We start from the raw sequence: 24,002 nt of genomic DNA on the forward strand, positions 1-24,002 counted from the left end.
ATCATGAGGTACGTAGTGCATTAAGGAATGCATTGATACAAATAGCATTCCGTTATGAAGTTCTTTCCAGAATACTAAGCTACTCATGTAGAAACATAGGCATTGTGTGCAGCATACATGATGGACGTGCAATATTAATAATCTTGCCATGGTGAATAGTAAAATGATACAGGCTTTCTTATTACAGTTTTGTCTACTGTGAACAATTTAATAAGTAGCTAATAAACCCACAAACTACATAATTGCATTATTGCAAACAAAACACAAACAGACAACACACATTCACATATGAGCATGTACAGGGAAAATTAAATAAACAATAAAACATTGGTATTACCAGACAATCTTCACAATCTAACTGATTATCTTCATGCACAGAAATTATTGTTCTGTTTGAAAGATACTACTTACCTATGTATAACTATCACATAATGTGACTGGACCCTAAGGAAAGTAGCGTGAGTATATTGTATGCAAATATGAGCATATCCAGGGAAAGTACAGTAATACAAAAACAACAAACTATTATGAAGTGTTGATAACCTTACTGATCATCTTCATACATAGAACGCATTGCTGTCTTCCAAGTCTGTGTTTTCCCTTATGTATATGTTTCATATGCTGTGAGTGAACCCAAAGTGAATTACTGTAAAAACATATTTGAAGTATAAGTCTACAAATATTTTTAGGTCCTGACTGTCACTAGCCTAGATATGTCAGTAAAGGAAAAAAGAGGGAGCCAGACATGTGATGTCATCAGTGATGTCATCAATGACATTTGTGATGTTATCTTTGATGTCCTGGGTGTAAGTCTTAGCAGTGCACGGTGGTGGCGCGTGTTATTAATGCTTAGCTTACCATAACTGGCGAATTTCAGGGGGTTTTCGGTTTTACTTGGAACCATAATGTCCTTTTAACAAAGTTTTGTCAGTGAATTTGATAGGTTTTTAGTAGCGCAACTTAACCATAACGTCTCTTTAACAAAGTTTTTTTCACTGAATTTCATAGGTTTTTAGTAGCACAACTTAATTATAACGTTCCTGTAACAACGTTTTTTCAATGAAAATAGATATATTACTAATGTAAATTTGATAAATGTTTACTAGGATGCCCTTAATTTATATACATATAACATACAACATACTGATCCCCCTACCTGCGCTAGTGGGTCTGATGGCTGGGGACCATGCGCCTGTTCGCAACAGACTCGGACAACATCAACACTATCCAAAGCCCAGGTGGTATCTTACATTGTTATATCATCCAAAACAAAACACTAAACATGTTGAAAAAGCAGCACATAAATAAATTACATTCAATATTAAATAAGAACTGAAACTGTGTATGTAAGACACAAACAGTCCAATTACATAACATATGCAACATAGTGGCATATACCTAAGCACAATAAATATGCCTACAACAGAATTACCTCACAGAAACTGCACAGCAAAAATCAACAGGACACCTATGCAGCAGCAACAGCAAATCTTAGCAAGAAACTAGTGAGTACACTACATTTATTGTATATATTTATAAACTTTCAGTATTAGGTACACCAAAATTAATATATTTTTTTAAAAACAGAAATGTCCAGTTCTTTGGAATGGCTGGAAGAAAATTTTCCTCAGGATGAAATGAGCAAAGACAGTGATACCAATGGTAGACACTACGCTTCTCTATATAAGCCAATTAATAACCATTACTTTATATGTACTTAATGCATTTTTTTTAAACAGGCCGTACAGACATTAAAAATAATATACCAAGAGAGCTGTTAGAAAATCCTCTGCAGCGAATGGAGCTAAACATGGATCTGTTAATGAAAAATGTAATTCTTTTAAAACACTTTGTGGAGGACCATATAAAAGAAAACATTAAATGTCACTGTCCCACGTGTACTTGTCCCCCCTCTCCATGCCCCAGCCAACTATCCCAAAGCCTTCCCAGCAAGAAAAACGTTACGATGAGACTTCACTCCCTTCCTCCCCTACCACCCATGATGTCCAAACCCCTAATTCCCCTGTATTTGTTTCAGTTTCTGGTTCCCACTCTCTTTCATAATTTGTATTCTTTTATACAATAATAACATATTAAGTGTGTTGTTAGTATATTTCTCTGTGTCTCAGTTTTTTTAAAAGGCAGTTAGGGTGTCCTAAGGACACTATACCTGTTCGTATTGTTGGCAATAAAAATGGAAGTATCCTTAGGACACACAAGATGCCCACCTGTCCGTAATAAACCAAAGTGGGGGTGTCCTAAGGACACTATGCCTGTTCGAATAGCCTGTATTCAAAATGGGGGGGTGTCTGTAGAACACTAAAGACATCCGTATGTTCGTAGCTATGGAAAAATAAAGTGTCCTAAGAACATTCCCCTGTTCGCAATGTCCGTAACCAGAATGAATATGTCTGTAGCCCATCTGCCTGTCCACAAAGTTGGGACGCACATTTATTTTGGTCGGGAACCTGAACACTGTTTGTATAACATCCGCGCGCATGCGCAGCACACCCTTGCCCCTACAAACATTGTGCCTGTCCGCAACTGGCTTCCACATGTGTGTCACACTTTTAATTACTTTGTGGACTGGAACACTGTCCGTAGAACACCTGCACGCATGCATAGACCCGACCCCACGCATTTGGTGTCCTACGGACAGCCGTCCCATTCGCCAACGTGTCCTCGACGTCATCATGTGACCGCACCCTCGCTAAGCATAACGAACACTGTCCGGGCCTAAAAATGTTCTTTTTCTGCAATCCAAAGTATTTTCTTAGGAAAGTTAACCCTTACACATCTCCCACACTATGTCCCTTGCGATCTGCATACTTTTTGGAATTTTTTTAACCCTTTCTTGGTGTTCATAGTGTCCTGGGAGAGCGCGGGTGTCCTTGAAGCGCGCCCCAGTACCCTTATAAAAGGGCCACACCCCAGAGCTGCTCCTTATTCTGTTTTTGGGCTTTCAGGACAGAGACTGCTTATTGTTGAAGTAGATTGCTCTTGCTCTTTGAAACAGTTGTCCTGATGGCATCCATGGCTGCTGCTGGAGCAGTACCCCCATGCCTTCCACCACCAATCCCTTCCCGAGGGCCTGCAGAGGGGAACAGGGATCAGGATACAGAGGAGAGTGATGAAGAAGATGAAGAGGAGGAGGTAGTGGAAGTTCCTACTACTAGTTCTCACCGTGAATCTTGGGTGTGGAGGTTATTTACCACTGTTGATGGAGTACCAAAAGCATGTGCACAAAAGGTGACCTGCAATCATTGTCTGAAATGCCACACATGTTTGCATACTACTGTAGATTAGTAATATAATGATCTTCCACTATACACACTCTAACCCTGTCCATCTCAGCAACCGCAGCCATCTTCACAGCATACCGCAATGAAAAAAATGACTACTGTCTCTCCCTATGAATGACACCCTCAGCACCTGATTGGCTAATTCCCCAAGTCCTATTTCCATGCCAGATATGCAGAGAAGCCCCAGATGTGGCATGTCCTGTCTGCGAGCATCTGCACTGTCTGCCAAACGCTTAACACTGGGGCATCCCTTCTAACCTTTCCACTTCACTCTCTGCACCATTCCCTCATTGGATACTGTTAAACTGTCACACAACCCTCCACCAATCACATCCAAGAACTCTACATCTAACTCCATCATCACAGTTCAGCACTTTAAATGTACTGTTCATCTCTCTGTGTACAACTGTGCTGTGATTGCAAAACACCTACAGCACCAACTACTATAACACCCTCCAATACTTCTGCTTGCAGATTCATACACATCCACATGCATGAACACAAACTACAGTTATGAATACTTTCTGCACAGTACATGTACAGCTCTTGTATAAATACATATAAACAGGGTAACTTCCACTTACACTGTACAACCTATAAAAAAGCTTACTGTCATTTCTCCCATCAGCTATGATGAAGTGTCACTTGCAAAATTGTCTTCTCTCCAACTTTTTGTTTACCCATAATATTAACTGTAATGTGGAAGCTATTATTCTCTTCATTCATTCTGTCATTTGTTTAACCGCTGACACGTATTTATCCACATTTGAACCATAATAGCATTTAATGCATTATAGTGCATTGGATGTACACACAATTTCCTGTCTATACATTCTGGATATTTTACATACAATCTATCATTTGAACTTCCTTTAGGAATGATTATAATAGTAATCAGACAAAACACACACAACTATCTAACAAAGTGCCATTTCATGTTAAAAGATGGGAGAAATAACAGTATAATTATGGAAAAAGGCTTTCTAGTGTGTTATAAAATGAAACACAGCTAAAATGAGTACATGCATCTTTATTTATGCACACAGATAGCCAATATAGTTTGAAAGGCTCCAGCTGAAACAACACCACTGCCTCTACAGCTTTTCTTCCAACGTACACAGCTCTCTCATTCCAGCTGGTTGCCCATTCCATTCTAGATATCACAACAGCATTCAACTATGCACAGGTGCAGTCATACTATCACATCATCTATAACTATGTACAGTGTTGTAAAGGAAGATAATTTACTAAACTAAAATAGCCAGTAGTGCACCCAGTGTTCAGTATGTCCACTAACAACCGTGGTGACCGCAGACATCGCAAACACATCACGGTCTTCTCCTGCCTAAACAAATACAACATTTGACCCATCTCTTACTCCCGGATCCTCTCCAGCAGCTGGTTGCCCATCCCGTTCTAGATTTCACAACAGCATTCAACTATGCACAGGTGCAGTCATATCTATCACATCATCTACAACTATGTACAGTGTTGTAAAGCAAGACATACAAGTCCATTGAGCCTCCGCTGTGGAGAGGGCAGGTGCCCTCACATTCGTCCAGGAACTCAGCTAATGAACTGCCTTGTGGGCAGCACCGACTAGGATCCCAGTCACATCTTCAGCGACTTCGCATCACTGAAGAAAGAATCATCATCAACAAAGAATCGCCCCCGCCTTGCCTGGACATCAGCTTGCACCCCTTACCATTGCAGATCTCCCTGCTGTGGCCCCTATCCTCACCCAGGACCACACGCACCGACAATTTTTAGAATCCAAGATGTTGGGCGCAATGCATCCTGAGAACGAGAATATGCGTCTGCTTCCTTGCTAATCAACGCTTGTTTGTAGCTATTTATTTCATATACTTCCGCCGGCAAGTGGAAGAGCTGGCGGCCTCATACAAGGCCTCTATAAGTCCTGGTGCCCTGTTTACCCCTGTCCGTTGAGCCTCCACTGTGGAGAGGGCAGGAGCCCCCACATTCGTCCAGGAACTCAGCTAATGAACTGCCTCGTGGGCAGCACTGACTAGGATCCCAGCCGCATCTTCAGCGACTTCGCATCACCGAAGAAAGAATCATCATTCAACACAGCATTGCCCCTGCCTTGCCTGGGCATCAGCTTTCACCCCTTACTGGTGCAGATCTCCCTGTTGTGGCCCCGATCCTCACTCAGGACCATACACGCCAACAATTTTTACAATCCAAGATGTATGGTGCGTCTGCTTTGTTGCTAAGCAATGCTTGTTTGTTGCTATTTATTTCATATTCTTCCACCGGCAGGCAGAAGAGCCGGCGGCCTCATACAAGGCCTCCATAAGGCCTGCTGACCTGTTTGCCCCTGTTCGCACCAGGAGCACCTATTCCATATTACTTCCACCACCGGACCCACTGTCAGCCTGCAAAGATGTCTAACGTTCCAGGTGACTTCTGAACAATGGACTGCTATTATGTGTGAGTACCAGCTCTAGCTGCACCTTTGCTGCACTACTGCTACCTGAAGTTTTATGAGCATTCTATTGAGGCTGAACACTAGTTATAACTAGCCTAACGTACCTCTTAAGTACTCACGCCCAGCGTGCCTAATAACCGTCCTTTACCCAGCCTACTGCTGCTCATTGAACATTCACCATGCTCTTTAAGCACACGGCAACTACTCTCTTGCAACGCCACTGCGTCTTCTCCACCCTCCTCCATTGCCTTCCCTCACTTGGTCACAAGTTGTGTATTGTGTCACCAGATGTTCGTTTAAAATTATCAGCCAAGTATCCAGTTGGCCCCAGCCCATTCTCCACTACTGCAACTAATATTGTGTTACTGTTTACGTTTAACTCATCCAGATAAACCTGGAACTAGCCTATTCGTTCTATCTGTATTAATTACATTAGTGATTATTGTGCCCCATCTAAACAAAGTGAACTAGCCTATTTTCTATTTGTATTAATTGTATCAGTCATTATTGTGTCCCATCTAAAGAAAGTGAACTAGCCCATTTTCTATTATATTAATTGAATCAGTGATTATTGTGCCCTGTCTAAACAAAGTGAACTAGCCTATTTTCAATTTGTATTATTTGCATTAGTGATTAGTGTGTACCCTATCCTTAAAAAGTGGAACTAGCCCTTCCTCTTAAGAACTGATCCAGTGACCATTGTGCGCCCTTCCTATACAAGCCCTCAAGTCCAGCCTAGTTTAACCAATTGACCCTTTCCATTTGCCCCTATTCATAAGGTGCACCCCAATTTAGAATAAGCCATAACCAAAGCTACATTACATCATTAGCATTATAGCCCATAGCATTTGCACCCTTATAACTCTACTGCTAATCACACACCATTGCCCTGCACTAGCCAATGAGCGAGCCCTATCCAACCTAGCCAACATATTACTAGATAATCCTACCACCATGGATCACCCTGCATCGGGCCTACCGAGCCTGCTTCAAAGCAATCCATGTAGCCTAGCCTAAAGAAATTACAGACTCAGTTCGAGACTAACCAGACTCTATGAACCTCTTACCAGGTCCCTCAAAAGATCTAAAAGCCAGAAGGGAAATATCACCAACCTCAACATCCTGAGGACTCAACCCCCAATCACTAAAATAAGACCCATTCAAACTCAGTCCACCATAGGGGCCCTCCCTCTCAAAGGAGCGCTAATAAACGCTAGATTCCTGACTGCACATGTCACTGATATCTGTAACCTGATATTGGCTGATAACCTGGACTTTCTTACTATTACAGAGTCTTGGCAGCATGAAGCAGCAGGACCCCTGCTCTCATTAGCAATCCCTGATTGCTATACCATACTGAGACAAGACAGAGACAAGACGCGAGGCGGCAGCATTGCCATCATCACTAAATCTAGTCTAGGTATGAGAATCACACCCTCCCCAGATACCGACTCGTGTGAAGTGCTCACAACCAAACTTCCACTATTTAACTCACAGACGCTTACAATCCACCTTATCTACAGACCGCCTGGCCCTATTGGAACATTCTAGGAGTACATTACCCACTTACTCTCCAATAATCTGAAAATCTCCACCCAATTACTTGTCCTAGGGGACTTTAACCTGGGTTATAACAATCCTTTAGACAAACACACCACCTCCATTGCTAACACCCTCACTGAATTTGGAATAACTCAAAAAAAATCACTGAACCCACCCATATTAAAGGGAGCATTCTTGATTGGGTGGCAGACTACAACTGCACCGCCAGCATCACAACCATTTCCCCACAACTATGGACTGACCACTACCTCTTGTCCTTTGAAATCTCCACCACCAGATCACTCCCCCTAGTTCCTACCACTGCCCTGCCATGTCTAACTAGGAATAAAAAGAGTATCACAGTGGACAAAGTGATTCCCGCCATCCTACCTACTCTGAACCAGCTGGCTGATCACCTAGACCCAGAAACGCTTGTTGAGGAGTACAACAACATTATGTTAACTACACTTGACAACATTGCCCCTTTGAAACTTGGACCGAGCAAACCCAAATGCCATCGAAATAAATGGTTCACCCCCCAATTAAAGTATCTATGACAACTAAAGAGGAGTTGTGAAACCTCATGGAAGTCATTCCCATCAGAGGACAATAGAATTAAATTAATGAAAATCTCATCTCACTATAAAAAGGAAATCCACTTGGCCAAGCGCAACTCATCCAATAAGCGTATAGCCAATGCTAATTCTAGCATGAGGGAATTGTTTCCCATCCTTAAGGAATTAGAGTCCCCCATACCCATTCCTGACACATGTTCCAAAGATAAAACATGGTGCTCAGACATACAACAGGCACTCTCAAATGAAGTAATTACGCTTCAAAATAAAATAGTTTTAAAAAAAGCCACACTCAATCACCCACCTCAGTCAAATAATAATACTCCCGGCCCCCCCCAAAGGAACATGACTTTATAGCCCGTTTCAAGTTCACCAAAACCTCCATTCTTGAGGTAGAGAAAGTTATCCTCTCACTCAAGCCATCCAACTGCCAGGGCGACCTCTACCCAGCCCAACTTATAAAAGATGCGGCTAGAGATCTTTCCCCGTTTGTCTCCAAACTTATCAATGCTTCATTTGCATCAGGCACTGTGCCTACCAACTTGAAACAATCCTGGGTGTTGCTGCTGCTAATAAAGCAAACCCTAGATCCACTCATACCCACAAACTACTGTCCCATCACGACAGTTCAAGTTCAATTTTTGCTAAAAATCTTCGACACGATCGCCTACAATCAAATTAAAAAATTCCTTGAACTACACAAGCTCTTAGGCGCGCAACAATCAGGATTCCGACCCCAACATGGAACTGAGACTGCCCTCATTGATCTGAAGGCACAAATTGATGAGCTACGAGATAAAGGGAAAACAGCCCTCCTCCTACTGCTTGACCTCTCAGCTGCATTCGTCCCCATCAACCACAAGTTTCTTTGCAGCCACCTAGACTCAGCCACACACTTTTCCAAAGAGGCTATAACTTGGATTGAGTCTTTCCTTAGCGACAGGACCACGAGGGTGTTCTCCCCTTCATCAGTGGCAGACCCGAACCCTATTACCTGCAGCTTACTCCAGGTTTCTTTTGTCTCCCCCACCCTATATAATATATTTACTAAGCCCCTTTTTGATGATCTGGACCTTCTTGGTATCACCTACACTAATTATGCAGACGATACTCAGATGCTCCCCCCACTTTCCGCGGATTACAACAACGATTTGGACTTGGTAAATAGAGTGTATCTCATCATCCAGGCATGGATGTCAACCCACCGTCTATGCCTGAATGATGATAAAACTGAGCTAATCATCCTAGGTACCCACCCCAAACTTAAGAAACTAGGACAGGCCTATTCCTCATTTGAAATTGATGGCAACATCATCAAGGTGACTCCAACCTCTTCTTTTCCAAAACAGGTGAAATCCTTGGCCTCAGCCACAGCCTATACCTGTAAACTCATCAGATCAGGCAAACACTTTCTCTCGGACGACAATTCCATTGTCTTAGCTAGATCCCTCATTCTATCTAGGCTTGATTATTGTAATGCTTTATAGATCAGTGCTACCAAATCTACCATCCATAGGATTCAAATACTACAAAACAATGCCTTGAGAGTGGCTCTTGTGTGTCTGAAAGATCTCACATATCGATGATAAGGCGCCAAAATCACTGGCTTTCCACCCAAAATAAAATTCACTTAAAAGTTGCATCCCTTACTCACAAAGCCTTGAACGATGCAGCACCTAGTTATCTCATGGACAGATTCCTAAAGAGGAGCTCCACCAGACCGTCAACAACAATCAATACCAACAGCCTCATCATACCGAGATTTAAGCTGGCTAAAGCTGGGGGAGGTAGCTTCCCAGTCCGAGTGGCACAATTATAGAACTCCCTGCCACATTTCTTAAGAGAAGAGAAGCCCTATCTCAAATTTAGATCCAATTATATCAATCTAGTTAAGTCTTCAGATACTTAGTTCCACACTAGTATACACAAGACCCCCGCTCACACCTTGTTTGTATATACTCTTGTATCTATTTGCCATTATGTACACTTTCCTATATGTATCTATCGATGTGACCTATGATTGCCTTGTATATACTCTGTTCTGTTCATATTCTGTAACCATGTAACTTAAGCCTTGCATATTCTGTACTGCTGCCCCTGGATACCTTTGGGTCTGGTGAGCATTTTAAATGAATAAAACAAAAAAACAAACATACAATGTCTCCCACCTTCCCTTCAGTCTGCAACACAAGCACCAGGTCCTTCCTTGCAACCCTTACTTTATTTCAGACTCTCCCATCTCCATGCACCACAGAATCACCCAGTAGTTAGTAATCACCTACTTAGTAATAAGCTGGTGACCCCATCAAATCCTTCACATTTCTTTCCCCTAAGCAGCCCACATACCACAATCAAAATGTTAGGTAGCATTGTAGAGTTATGCTGCAGTGGTTGTGACCAGGGCCCTACAGCCTTCGGCCATGCACCCAGGACTCTAGGCCCTGGCCACAACCACCGTAGCATAACACATCCACAGAAATACTTAGCAAATGACCACAATGAAAAAACATAATAAACTCACTTCAAAACTATGCACTTCAAATAACATTCTAAGTAGTGTGCCCAGTGTTTAATATGTCCGCTGACAACCGCGGTGACTGCGGACACCAAATACACATCACAGCCTTCTCCAACCTAAACAAATACAGCATTTGACCCATCTGTTACTCCCCCACCCTCTCCAAGCGCTCATACACACCAACACACTCCCCAAAATTGGATTTATGCTCACTTCCAGCGCATGTCGGCGCATCCAATATGGCGAACGCATCAAAAGAATTTGGCGCACCTCATGCCTCATCCCAGCCAATCAGAGAACACGTCGAGTGTCCGCGGACATGACGCAAGCCGGTCATCCCATTGGTGTCCTGTCCGCGAAGCGAACAGGGAAGTGTGTCCACGGAGCGGACATAGATATCACTAATTTGTTTTCCTTACATTTTTTGCCTGGACAGATTTACACCAAATTGACAAAAGCACGCATTCGGGACCAAGCCACTGCTCCTGCTGCAGATTTGGTGAAAATCTGTCCAGCGGTTTGGGCTGTAGGCGCGACAGACATGTTTTCCCAGTATGTCTATGGGAAAAAAAGAAATGTTGGGACCCCCTTATAACTTTTCCCCCCTTCACCAAACCTCACCAAACTATAAGCTGCCAAAAAAGTGCTCTTCCTATGGGTTTAGCAACTTAACCATAACTACCGTGGGCCGGGTAATGACAGGGGGGACAAACTGGATCCTTGTGGAACACCACAAAAGAGTAGAACCTCTTGGGACTTAATGTCCCCCTGGCTACCTTGGCCCTCCTTGGTTCAAGTAAAGATCTGAACCAGTTTGCTGCCAGCTTAGAGCAGTTGCCAACCTCAATTAACCTGTCCGCCAGCCTATCATGATTCACCAGATCATTCAGCCTCCATGCATTAGCTCAACAATTATTAAAGGGTTCTCCGTCATGGTGATTATTTTGTGCAATCACTCCAGGATAGCATACCCACATCCAAATGTCATCTGACCTCTCCCCCAATATGACAGCAAGCTAGCTTGTAATGTCACAAACTGCTAACACCATCCCAGCTGTCATGCTTTCTAATTCCAATTCATTAATCCATTTACCTGTCCGTGAGATTCTTTTTGTCCATTTGTGACCACGGACTATACTCTGGCAGAGCTCCATCTTTCTCTAGTAAGGGGACCTGTGTAAACCCAGCACCCTGTCCAAACACAGCCACACTATTTGTCTTTGTTACTGTGGTGGCATGTTAGTTTTATTCTATCCCGGTAAACTTCTCAACCTATTTGCATACAGTGGTTTGTCCTATATGATATTTGATCGCATTTCTGGATGCTTAGGGTATTGAGTGGGTTCTGGCCTCCTTACTGGTTCTTCCAAATCTAGCCACACTACCTCTTTCCCCAATCTCATGCTTGTAGATGGGGCTAGTGTGTCCTCTTCCTCTCCACCTTCTACTCTTTCTTCATCTTCAAACATATTTTTGTCACTTTCATCCCCTTCCCTGTCTTTGAAGTCTATTCTTCCAATGGCACTCAATCTATACACTCCACCCATCTTTTCCTCCAATATGCTTCTTCTCCTACATTGCAGAGACCCTTTGATACTCTCCAACTGTTGTTAATGCCATCCCTTCTGCTTGTGTACTGGTTACTAACCCTCCTTCGTATGGCCCCTTCTTTTCCTTCATCAGGAAGAGTATGGTTCTCAATGATTTCACATACTGCCTTGTGGCATCTTTCTAAGTGCCTTTCTCTATCTGTCTGGTCACATCTTTGGTCACTCTCCTTGTCTGGGAGCATAAATCCCCTGATAATATTGTCAACTTCTTTCTCTGCTTCTTTCTATTTCTTTTTGTCTTTCTCTGTTCCTCTCTTACTCCTTCCATTTTTCTTGTTCCTATTCTTCATCTCATTTCCCTTTCTTTATCTTCTTCTCACCTCCCTTCTCTTTCTTCTTCATTCCTTCTTTCCTTTTATCTCTCTTCCTGCTCCTTTTTCTCTTCTTCTTTCTCTTGACTTTCTCTGGCTTCCCATTCTCTAGCTGTAAAATTGTCCATGCCCTTTCCATTTAGGTTGATCATTAGCTATCCTCCTACCCATGCATACAGGACCATCTCTGTCTCATCTCTGTCACCCTACTTTTCTCTCATGCTCAGTACCTTCTCCTCAGCTTCTTTCAACCTTGCCTGTAAATTGCCTGCACTCGTCATACTCCATGCATATGTACACTTGTCTTTGTTTGTTTTTTTTTTTTTTTCTCTTTTCATAAAATCTCTGACTGCTATACGCAGGAGGTGCATATGTGGAGCTATCATATCCTGCCACCGCTTATAATTTGTGTAATTAGTATAATCCTTGCACTTCAAGGAACTGACCGATACTCTGGGGGGGAGGAGGAGGGGGAGCCGTGGGTGCTGTGTCCCCCCTGTCAAGCTGATGGAGCATCCACTCTTTAAGGGTGGTTCCTGCATCTCCTCTCCATTCACCTTCCTCAATTCTAAAATGGCTATTCTGTTCTGTAACTTTGCACCTTTGTATGCAGCATGTAAATGTGTCATCATGTGTTGCAGCACTGATTTGGAGTGAGTGCCCTCCTGCGGCCAAAGCATTTACATTTTGAAGGATGCCTGGAAGGAGAGGAAGGTGCACTGGACCCATTTTCCTCTATTCAGAGGGGAGAGGTTGAAGTCCCTCATTTCTTCCTGGTTGGATTTTAAAGGCACTAAATCAGATGTGTGGCTGTTTTGTGGCACTTGAGCCTGCAAAAGACCCTGTCTATTGACTTTTGAGCAATATATTTGCATTTCAACCGCAAGTCAAATCAGCTCACCACCTATGAACAGATCTTATTCTTGATTGGCTACATGCTGGCACCATGTTCAATCCCAATTGGCATTACCTCTTTTTGAAATAATTTTTCTATTTTTCAGCTTTTTTGAAAAAAAATGTCATGGTGCTTTAACAAGTGAAATTTGACAGATGTTGGCATTTTTCCTCAATTGTAGACCATCCACAGCATCCAGTCTTCTCCAGCCCTCTCATCTACCTACTTTCTACAGAAATTGAGCATGAGACTTTTTTATCCTTCGTTGATATACAATTGAGAAACGCGTTGAGGTATTGAAAGGGGAGGTGCTTTTAGGTGCTTTTATGAGCTTACCTACCAAGACCTGGTGAGTCTAGTAGTTGTTTGTTAAGATGGCTATGATGTCTTTGAGAAGGTTGATTAGTCTGAGTCTTGAGAAGACGTGGACGCAATGACAATGATTGTTGCTTATTCATTAATGACTTTTAGCATTTTAAATGTGTTATGTGCAGTGATCATAATGGTAGCAATGTTTCTTTATCATTTATTTCTCATTATTAAAAGATTTACGTGATTTCATGGCTCCCCCTCCCATGACCCGATGCTGCATTGATGGCAGGTTATTCAGCCTGCAATAATGAAGCCGGTAAGCCCATCGGACGCTTGCTGCCTCGTGGTGTTTCACAGCACTTGTAAATAATATCCTAGCAGCAGCCGTGCCCTTTGACACCGGCGCCCGATCTTACCCCCATCAGCCTTCGTTTTGCCTAGCCCCAGGTGCATGCAGCACCAGCTCAGTTGGCTCTTCCACCACACTGGCATGGTCACACTCTTCCTCAGCACCGGAGTGCCTCAGAGGGTAACCATGAAAACAGGGTTGCAATGCTCCTCATTGACCCATTCTTCCTCTTCCTGGACTAACCCAAAGCCGGCAGGCTAGGAAGCCGGCCACAGCACTAAGGCCCACACAGAGGCCCTGTCTGAGCATGTCACAGCTTGAAGGGGCACCTCTCCTCATACATTTCCTCTGAACTTTAACCACTTTTGGTTTCATGGAACTTCCACTAGCCTCTATAAACTTCCATAAGGCACAACGCTCCATCATTCTTGCCTGAACGCTATCCCTGTCTCTGTTACTGTTGTGTACTTATTTCACTCTGCCCATTGGTAGCTACCTGTCAACCATTCCCAAACACACTCCCATGTTATGCATGTCTTGGATTGCCTTGTCAAAAATCGAATTTAGGTGTTCCTACATTTGTGCAACCATTTTCGTTTTTATGCTAAGAGTGCCTTGTCTGGAAAAATCGAATTTAGTTGTTAATACAACTCTGCAACCATTTTCGTTTTCATGCTTAGAGTGCCTTGTCTGTAAAAATCAAACGTAGGTGTTCCTACATCTGTGCAACCATTTTTGGTTTTGAGCTCAGGGTGCCTTATGAGTGCCACTCATATGGGTCAGACATTCATCATATGCTCTCTGCTTATTTTGACTCCTGTGTGGCAGCCTCTTGGTTATTACCCCTCTCTCCATGATGTGTAGATGTGTAGCTTTGCAAGTCTGTGTACCGATACCTATCTGACTCATATGCTGCCTGATGTAGCATCCTGTAAAATATGGTGAGGCTTTGCCAGTCTGTGTAACTGTACCTATTTGACTCATATGCTGTCTGATGTAGCCCCCTGTACTATGAGGTGAGGATTTGCCAGTCTATGTAATTGTACCTATTTGACTCATATGCTGTATGATGTAGCCCCCTGTAACATGGGGTGAGGCTTTTCCAGTCTATGTACACACACTATGTTTGTCTGTATCCTTATGCTTACTCTTGCACTTCACCAATGTCCCACACATTTCTATAACTAACACCTAGATGACTGAGGGCTTTGTACACTGAACTAATGACAAAAATTAAGAAATACATAAATACATTACACATGAGAGTGTAAGAAGCCTTCCCTGAGTGTTCATTATTGAGTGTTTTGTCAAGTAGCATGTTAATATGAACTTTATATGTGGGGCAGACAAGTAGCCATTTTATCAAATAATAAGGGTAGAAGAAAGACCTTACTTTCCCAAACCTAATGACGATTTCCCCTACCTGTCCAACTAATATTGAAGGAAAACACTCTAATAAGGTATCTGTCCCTCACACTTATACAAACAACATATGCATACAAGAACATCATAGAGGTATCATATGGCCCGTTAAACTCACTAACATAACAGTGATATTCAAACATAAACTCTGTAAACATATATCCTTGTAACCAGGGTCGGATCCCCTTCCCCAGGATTAATTCAGGATTTTCCAAACCATAGTTCCAATCAAGTGAGTTCCTTTCAATATCCAGGTCCATACGTCTTTTACTTGGCACTTGAATTGTCTTATTGTTAAAGAGAATTTGTCACTCTTCGAAAAACATCTAAAAGTTCCATAGTGTTTGCTTGATAAACAAAAAGACTGTACCTTCCAGCTTCCAGTCAGTGTTCAATATAATTTCTCCTCTTTGAAGAACTACTTTCACATTTCTTCTTCATAAACAACAAAGTTATGTCAGGATGGTTTTACCACAGTTCATCATAACCCATTAAATGGACTTGCCATGTTCTTGCTACCACATTGCAGTACTTCAATTATCTGCTTTCTCGTCCACTAATTTGCCAGGACTAACCACTATGAATCCCCTTTCTGATATGCTCGCCTGCCAGGAAAAAACTCCTACCACCACTAAAAGCACTGTGTGAGGCTTGCTTCATCTTCCCACACTTCAATCCTCAATGTGGCAAAGTAAAACCCAACAAACACATTAACAATGTTTCTCTCCCCGGGGTTACCTGGTAAAGGCCAACTCACCGGTCTTTCTGTGCTCCTCCAATTGACTTGCTGCTGCTTCTTCCTTCATCGGGTTTGCAGGCATCTGACAGCTCATGTGATGTTTCACTCACTCGCACCTCCTGCAGTCGGAGCTTTTGATGCCCCACTCACACTCCGGTGAAAACCACACCCCAGAGTCAGACGCAGGTCCAGAAGTGCTCCTCTCTCCCTCGGGACAGCCAGTCTTTATATCAAATCTTGCTGCACATCATGTGCATTCTGCAGGGCTTCCGACCTCTGCTACTTACACAACACTGCATCCCGCTTCTACTACAGTGGCAGCTCCATCTTGTTCCACCTGCCTCTGCTGCTCTGACTGCTTCTCCCACTGCTTCTCCCTAATGGCCCGCACTTGAGGGGGTTTTAAATATTTAGAAGTCCTGCTCAGTTGTGGTTCATTATAACCACTAGTCGACACACCACAGTTCTGTGATTCTTAGTCCCTCTTCCTCGTCCCAGTGCCAACAGCATTATGGAATTTGAACTCCCTAATGTTCTTATTCATTTTAACATTAAGGTTTTCAATTTTCCAATAAGCCATTAAGACTTTGGAATCATTAGTGAAGTTGCTTAGAGGGTCCCCCCATTTCTCCTGACCTGAGTCCACTCCCATGTGATCCTCCCACAGAATACTACCCCCAGGGTCAGGATCAGGTAGTGGCTGCCTTTCCCTGGCCACATGGGAAGGGTCCCAGGCCAAGGTTTCTGGGATGATCACCTCTGATTCATCACAGTATTGAAATGTATGGTGCATGCCTTTAATACACACAAAGGGTTACTGGAAGGTATGAACAGTGGACTATCAATCAAGAATAATGTGACATCAATAAGCCTATCCTGTGCTGATGAATGAGAGTAGTCACTCACTGCATGGAGTTGTTGTTGACAGTAATGCCTTCATTATGATGACACTTTTTCTTTGGAGGACCACATTTGGTAATTTCCTGTGAGTCTTCCCAATTATAACACTATCCCCAGGTGGATAATAACATGTACCTATTGTCTGAAATGCAGCATGCAGTACTTCAGAAAATGTGCATGCAGTATCTGTAAAGCATATTGAAACTATTTCCATCACAACTTTGAGGATTTAAATGGATTTTGTAAAGTAGCAGAACATATTGATAACTGCACAATGCAACACATGTTATGTGGTTACCCTTCCCAGGATCACGCTGCAAAAGTGTGAGAAAGTGGGAATATTAGATGCTCTCTTTTTCAATCCCGTTGAGGTTTTGTTAAGCATCCCTTTACTTACAGAAGAAACGCTTTTGTTCAAACTGGGGATTTTTTTTATAATTGTTCCTCCAATAATTGGGAGGAGGTCAAAATGGAGGTACATTTAAAGAGGTAATTCACTCTATATAATCAGGCTGTTTATGGCAGCATTCCTGGGAACGCTACATAAATTCCACCTGTCCCACACATAGACAAGTAGTATTATCAATATTGCCCAATACTGTCAAACTCACACGAGGCCTTAAAACTACTTCTGAAAGGATACCTCTGGATCCTTCTTCAAGCACTATGTCCAGACTAGAAGCCTCTGCAACAAGGCTCTGGTTTTACAATGGATGTCCTTCCCTCAGTAAACCAACACACTTTGGAAATATGGCACATTTTATTCCTACCGCCCACCTGTTTTTTGAGTTTACTAGACCTCTGGGACCCACCAACCAATCCCATTTCCACCACTGGAACTGAAATGATGGATTCATTGGGCTGGGATGGGTGACTGCTTGTAATGCATTTCCTGCTAATGGGGAGCTTCCTGTCTCTTCTTTTTTATTCAGTGAGCAACCACATTTGGCAGCTTGGTAACCATCACCTTTGGAATAAGTGTCCCAAGTGTGAACTAACATGATGATGTTTCTATGCGTACAATACGTTTCCACTTTGGTATCCCTAATAAATGAATTCAGGTTTTAACTGGCATCAGTTATCCATGTTCCCCAGCTCACATTCATATCCAGAATCCTGTCATTTCCACTCTGTGGCAAGCGTCTGAGCAAGCACACTGCCCAGCCATCTCCACTGACTTCGTAAGGAATTTACACCAACATAGGCTAACCAAGATAGTCTCTGAGAGCCAAACACTTATGTTCCTACCACATATTAGGGAGAAGTGCATGCGACGAAGAACATGCTTCATACATTCCACGAGATGTGTTCATGTTTTACTCTATGGCTGCCTCCGTTTTCAATTGCTTCAGTTCCATATTATGTGTTCATTCCATGTCCTTATCATATTCCAACCTGTGCCTTTTTCGTATTTGAGATGCTCTCTTTCGAGCTCGCAGGTGTGTTTCTGCTCATCCATCTTAGCTCTTTAGATCTTGAGCTTCAAATCTCTCAGATAAAGGATTTAATTTCCTGCTGAGCTGGTTGCTGAAACAGATGTGGTCAAAGCTTCTGTGATGGTTGTAATATCTTGTGCTTCCCTAGTGTATGCTTCACATTCTGCAGATTTTCTGTTTAACTTCCATTGATACTATACATTTCTGACACCCATTCCACTTGCCGAGGTAACTTGGCTTGAGCTTATTTATTTTAAAGAGCTCTTTAAACTATTCCACTCCCGTGATCTGTAATGCATATTCTTTCCACCTGAATGAAACGTCTTTGAAAAATGGCACTGTTACTGATACTTGCAGCATTCCCATTCATGAAGGCAACATAGCCACCTGTGTCATCACATAGTTCAGATAGACCTCTGCTTGCTTCACTAACAAGTAACACGTGTTAACAAGTTGTGTTACTAAACGTGAGACATGCAATAATAGAATGAACAAAGCTAGTTCTAGTACTGAAGAACTCTATGTTATCCTCAGAGAAATGGAGGCCCCCCCATTCCCCTAACTCACGCCTGCTTAAAGGATAAACTCGGGTGTACACAATATTATTATTATTATTAATATTTATTGTGATTTAGTTTACATTGAAACTTTACACAAACTACCATGTTAAAACTGTTATTACCATGTTATTACCATGTTAAAAAAATACATATTGTACATATACAAATCAGTACCTCCCATAAAATGAATATTTCTTATACAAACAATAATATCATCATCTTACATATAAAAACTTCAGTACTCCCACTTTCAGTGCTCCATTGACTAAGGATGTGGACTGCTGCTCAGGATGCACATCCAGGTCTTTAAACAAATGGACATAAATCACTTGGAGTAATGTCTCGTTCACCTTATGTAACAGTGTTCTCAAGTGACATAGAGGGTTTACTTGAGTTCCAGCAGTTTTAGTTCAGCTTGCCCTGCTCAGATAATCAAAGATGCCACCAGAGACCTGGCGCCCTTCATTTCAAAATTAATCAATGCCTCTTTCTTATCTGGCACCGTCCCAAGCAACTTAAAGGAGTCATGGGTCCTACTCTCCTAAAAAAACAATCCTGGACTGTACTGTCCCCACTAATTACAGGCCAATCACAACTGTCCCGTTCTTACTGAAGATACTAGACAGGGTTGCATACCTTCAGATCCAGGAATACCTAGAGACCAATCATATGTTGGTCCTCAACATTGCACCGAAACGGCATTGATTGATCTAAAGACCCAGATTGATGAACTCAAAGACAAGGGGAAAACTTCATTGCTATTACTCTTGGATCTATCAGCCACTTTTGATTTTGTCGATCACAATGTGCTATGCAATCACCTTGCTACAGTAGCCCATTTCTCCCAGGACGCAATAGCATGGAGCCAATCATTTCTAAACAATAGGCCTAGGAGAGCCTTCTCCTCTTCGGCAGCAGTCAACCCGATCCCAATAACATGCGGAGTACCCCGATGGTCTTGCGTGTCACAAACCATGTCTAATATTTTTATGAAGCTTCTGTTCGATGATCTTGGTCATTTGGGTGTCACCTACACTAACTTTTTCTTCTTCTGCGTTGTAATGCAGTTAATGTGCCAGGATTGTCTTTTCTCCCCTGAACCTGGACACGATATTGACACTTTCCAGTCTTCTCATGTTAATGTTCACTTTTGGGTCGGCGCACCATACACAGGAGCACCCTACAAGCATAATATGTCTTTCTTTAAAACCAGTTCACTCACAAATAAGTCAGCCACCACTCTCACGTTCATTGTGGATGGGGCGAGTCACATTCTAGCATTAAAAACAGATATTGACCGGGAGACTGTACAGTTGGATAACCCAGACAGACTTATATCGAAAGTAGAGAGGCTGATCAGGAGGTAAATATCCTAGAAGTTGCATGCAACAACACTGGCACAGTATCACAGAGCACATAGAATACCTGAGGCATGAGAGTATATTTAAAACCCAGACTCTGTAGAGAAAATCAGGAGTTTGTGAAAAAGTGAGAACAAATTCTTAATAAGTGTTCGTTGGACCTCATTTTGCTTGCTATAGAAGAGCTCTCGAAATCTCTTACTAACGTTCATCAAGAGATAGATGAAGTGAAGGAATAGCTTCTTGCATTGCAATCCAGGGAAGAATTGTATAATTTACTCGAGGACATTAACCATCAATTAGACACATACAAGAAGGACATTGAACAATGCAAAATAGGTAAATGTAGCAGGGAGACACTTGATTATAATAAAGACATTTTCTACTCCTGGCAGGAGTTTCATAACACCAACAGACAGGGACCCGTAAGAACCCTGCCTGGACCTAGGAAACCTAATCCGAGCAATACAGATAGCAGTGATATTACTAATGGAGAGGTTGATACTGGCCATAGGACACCTACTGTAGTAACAACCACAGGGCCGTTTGTAGGCCTTTTAGCTACCCTTTCAAGTACAAGCACAACAGTGCTGACATAAACAGGTCCTCCCTTTTTTATACAGTGGAAGGCCCAAAGAGGGAAAACGAAAACCCAGAGGAAGAAACAAATAGGTGACACACTGGTCATGAATATTTCTTCTAAGACACTAACTACATCGCAGATTCATACATTATACTTGGGTTTATCTTACATTGCCACATTTAACAGCTCCTGCTTTCAGGAGTAATTTAATCTCTTTAAATTAACCAGGAAGATGTAATTGAAAGTCTTCTTTGAGTCCCTTCCAGAGACCAGGAAAGAGCAAAACATACAAGTTTCTGGAGAAGAAGCCCAAAAGCTCCTTCCATCCCAAAGTTAACCATTAACCATGTAGTTGTTAATCTATTTAAGCTTAAAACCAGTATTCGAACTATTGTTTGCTCCATTGTATGCTTCCTTACATGCTGTCCCCAATATATTGCACTTATCTATAAATGAACCCCTCTTGGCTTCTACTTTATATAAAATTCTTGCACCAGTGGATGTTGCTTTTGCTTCAGAGCAGGGTAGAGAGACATGGGGCCTCATTACACGGTAGGCGGTGGACCAAGGTGCTATTAGCACCTTGGTCCATGACGGTAAAATACCGGCACCGCCTTGGAGGAAAGGGGAATTACCTCCCTATTCCAAGGTTGGCGGGGCGGTAATTCCCCCTCCCCCATTGCCCTTCCCCATTCCCATTTTTGCCTCATAGGGCATAATGGGAACGGGGAAGGTGCTAATTACGTACTGCAAATTGCGGTACCGTAATTAGCAACCTGGTCTCTTTGCGGGTTGGTTTTTAACGCCTGCTAAAAAGCAGGCGTTAAAGTACCAACCCGCAAAGGGACCTCGTAGTAAGGTGGTAAGGGTTAACGGTCACCGGTACCATTACCGGTGACCGTTAACCCTTACCGCCTTCCGTGTAATGAGGCCCATGGTGTTCAGATTTGGGGGATGTTCTATCGGATAGGGAGTGGAATCATATTTGCTCAGGGGCAAGTAAATATACAGTTGATCTAGATCTATAGTTTACTCAACAACAAATTGTACATTGTATTCATTGGACTCCTTCAAAGATGAAGGATTGTAGCCTTTCGGATGATGATATATATTGGAATTGTAAGTCAGATGTTGGTACAGGTTTACACATGCTTTGATCTTGTCGAGATATAGTTGTTTCTGGAATGCTGTCCTTCAACGAATAGATCTTGGTGATGGCAAAGAAACACATTTTAAAATGTTGGAAGAATGCATCCAGACCTTCTGTTGATGACAGGTTGCATGATCTTTATACTCTTTCAAGTAGGGAGTATGTAGCTTATCAGAGGCTGAAAAAAACTGATAAGCATGCTGCAATTTTGAATTTTTGTAATGAATTATATACTTGGGGACCCCTTTTTGTCTTTTTTTTCTTCTCTTCTTCTTTTCTATATCTTTTAGTCTTCCTTCATTTGTAAAATATTGCGTGTTTTTTGTTGATATTAAGTTGCCTAGATTATGTTTCTTACTTTTTTTGATGTTACACGTACCTGTTGTATTGCTTTGAAAAATCTTAAGTAAGACATTTTATTAAATAAATACATACAAAATAAACAGTAAAGATCGGAAACGTGTCGAAAACAGTCCCTATTCTAAACTAAATTTACATAAACATCAGTTATGCCTGTTAAAGCAGCTGGCAGATGACACAATTATCATAAAGCCAGCCGATAAGGGAGGTGTGCTTGTTGTGATGGACTGCACCTTCATTAACACTGGTTGCTTGGAATAACTGCAGGATCCCGGGACATACTTGGACATTGATCATGACCCCACAAACATGATTATGGCATTGATAACAGGGAAGGCCTGTGAGAATGAGTGGATTACAACTCACACCAAGTTATATTTGATACAAAGACATCCAGTTATACCAGTATTCTATTCACTGCCTAAAGTGTATAAGAACCTTCAAAGGCCCCCATTTAGACCTACAGTGGCATGCACAGATAGTGCCTTTAATCCATTTAATCCATTAGCGGTCTATATGGACACAGCACTCCATCCACTGGTGACATGGATTTCCACTTACCTTAAGGATACTTTTCCTTTTCTGAGCCTATTGGGTGAATTCCGCTTCAATGAACGAGTTCTCATACTTTTCACATTAGATGTCAACAGCTAGCACATCTCCATCCAACATACAGAAGGAATTGAAGCAATGGAGTGGTTCTTACTCAGACACAATACATAGGGCCTCATTACGAGAATAGAGGTAATGAAAAAAGGGAGGCGGAATGGTAATATCGGCATCGTTAACGAGTCAGGGGAATTACGACCCGACAACCTGCCAATACCGGCACCGCCCGTACCGTGCCCCCTCATATCGCCATGGGCGCGTACACGCGCCCCTTCGGCAAGTAAATAACTGGATGCCAGTAATAGTAGGACATCACAACCCATGCAGGCATGCAAATACTAGCATCCCGAAGGCGGTAATCAGGGCCTGCACAATGGCGGCCATACAGGCATCGTGGACACCCGTAAACAGCAATCAGCAATCAAGCCAACTGCCACAGGTGCACACAGTCACCACAGGTGGAGTCAATGGAGCCTGGCCCAGTATAAATGGAGTACACCCACACACCACACCCCTTCATACACCAAAATGATACCACTCGCTGTTGCAATCATGGTGCTGGAGGACATGCCTATATTGCTACAACTACAGCAACAACAGCAACTACAACAACTACAACAACGACTACAGCAGCAGCAACAGGCAGCACAGGCAGCACAGAGGAGACGAAGGAGGGCGAAACAGGCCAGCAATTACCACCAGTGCAGCCAGTAGTACCTCGGAGGCAGCCACCAATCCCTCACATCAGACCCAGTACATTCAATCAAACCCCTAACCAGATCCATACCCTGTACCGGTTGGACCTGGACACCATCGCCACCATAGTGGACATGATAGGCAACGACATTGCAAGCCTCATAGAAATATGCACTGCCATCCCCCCGCTACTAACAGTGGTGTCTGTGCTCCACTTCCTGGCCACAGGCACCTACCAGCATACAGTGGGCAGCTGCATGGCATTTCACAACCACTATTTTCACGCATGCTGAACCAAGTGCTGGATGCCCTCCTGAAGCACG

The sequence above is a fragment of the Ambystoma mexicanum genome, chromosome 5q, assembly GCF_040938575.1.
Source record: "Ambystoma mexicanum isolate Mex_15411 chromosome 5q, UKY_AmexF1_1, whole genome shotgun sequence".
Classification (NCBI taxonomy): domain Eukaryota; kingdom Metazoa; phylum Chordata; class Amphibia; order Caudata; family Ambystomatidae; genus Ambystoma; species Ambystoma mexicanum.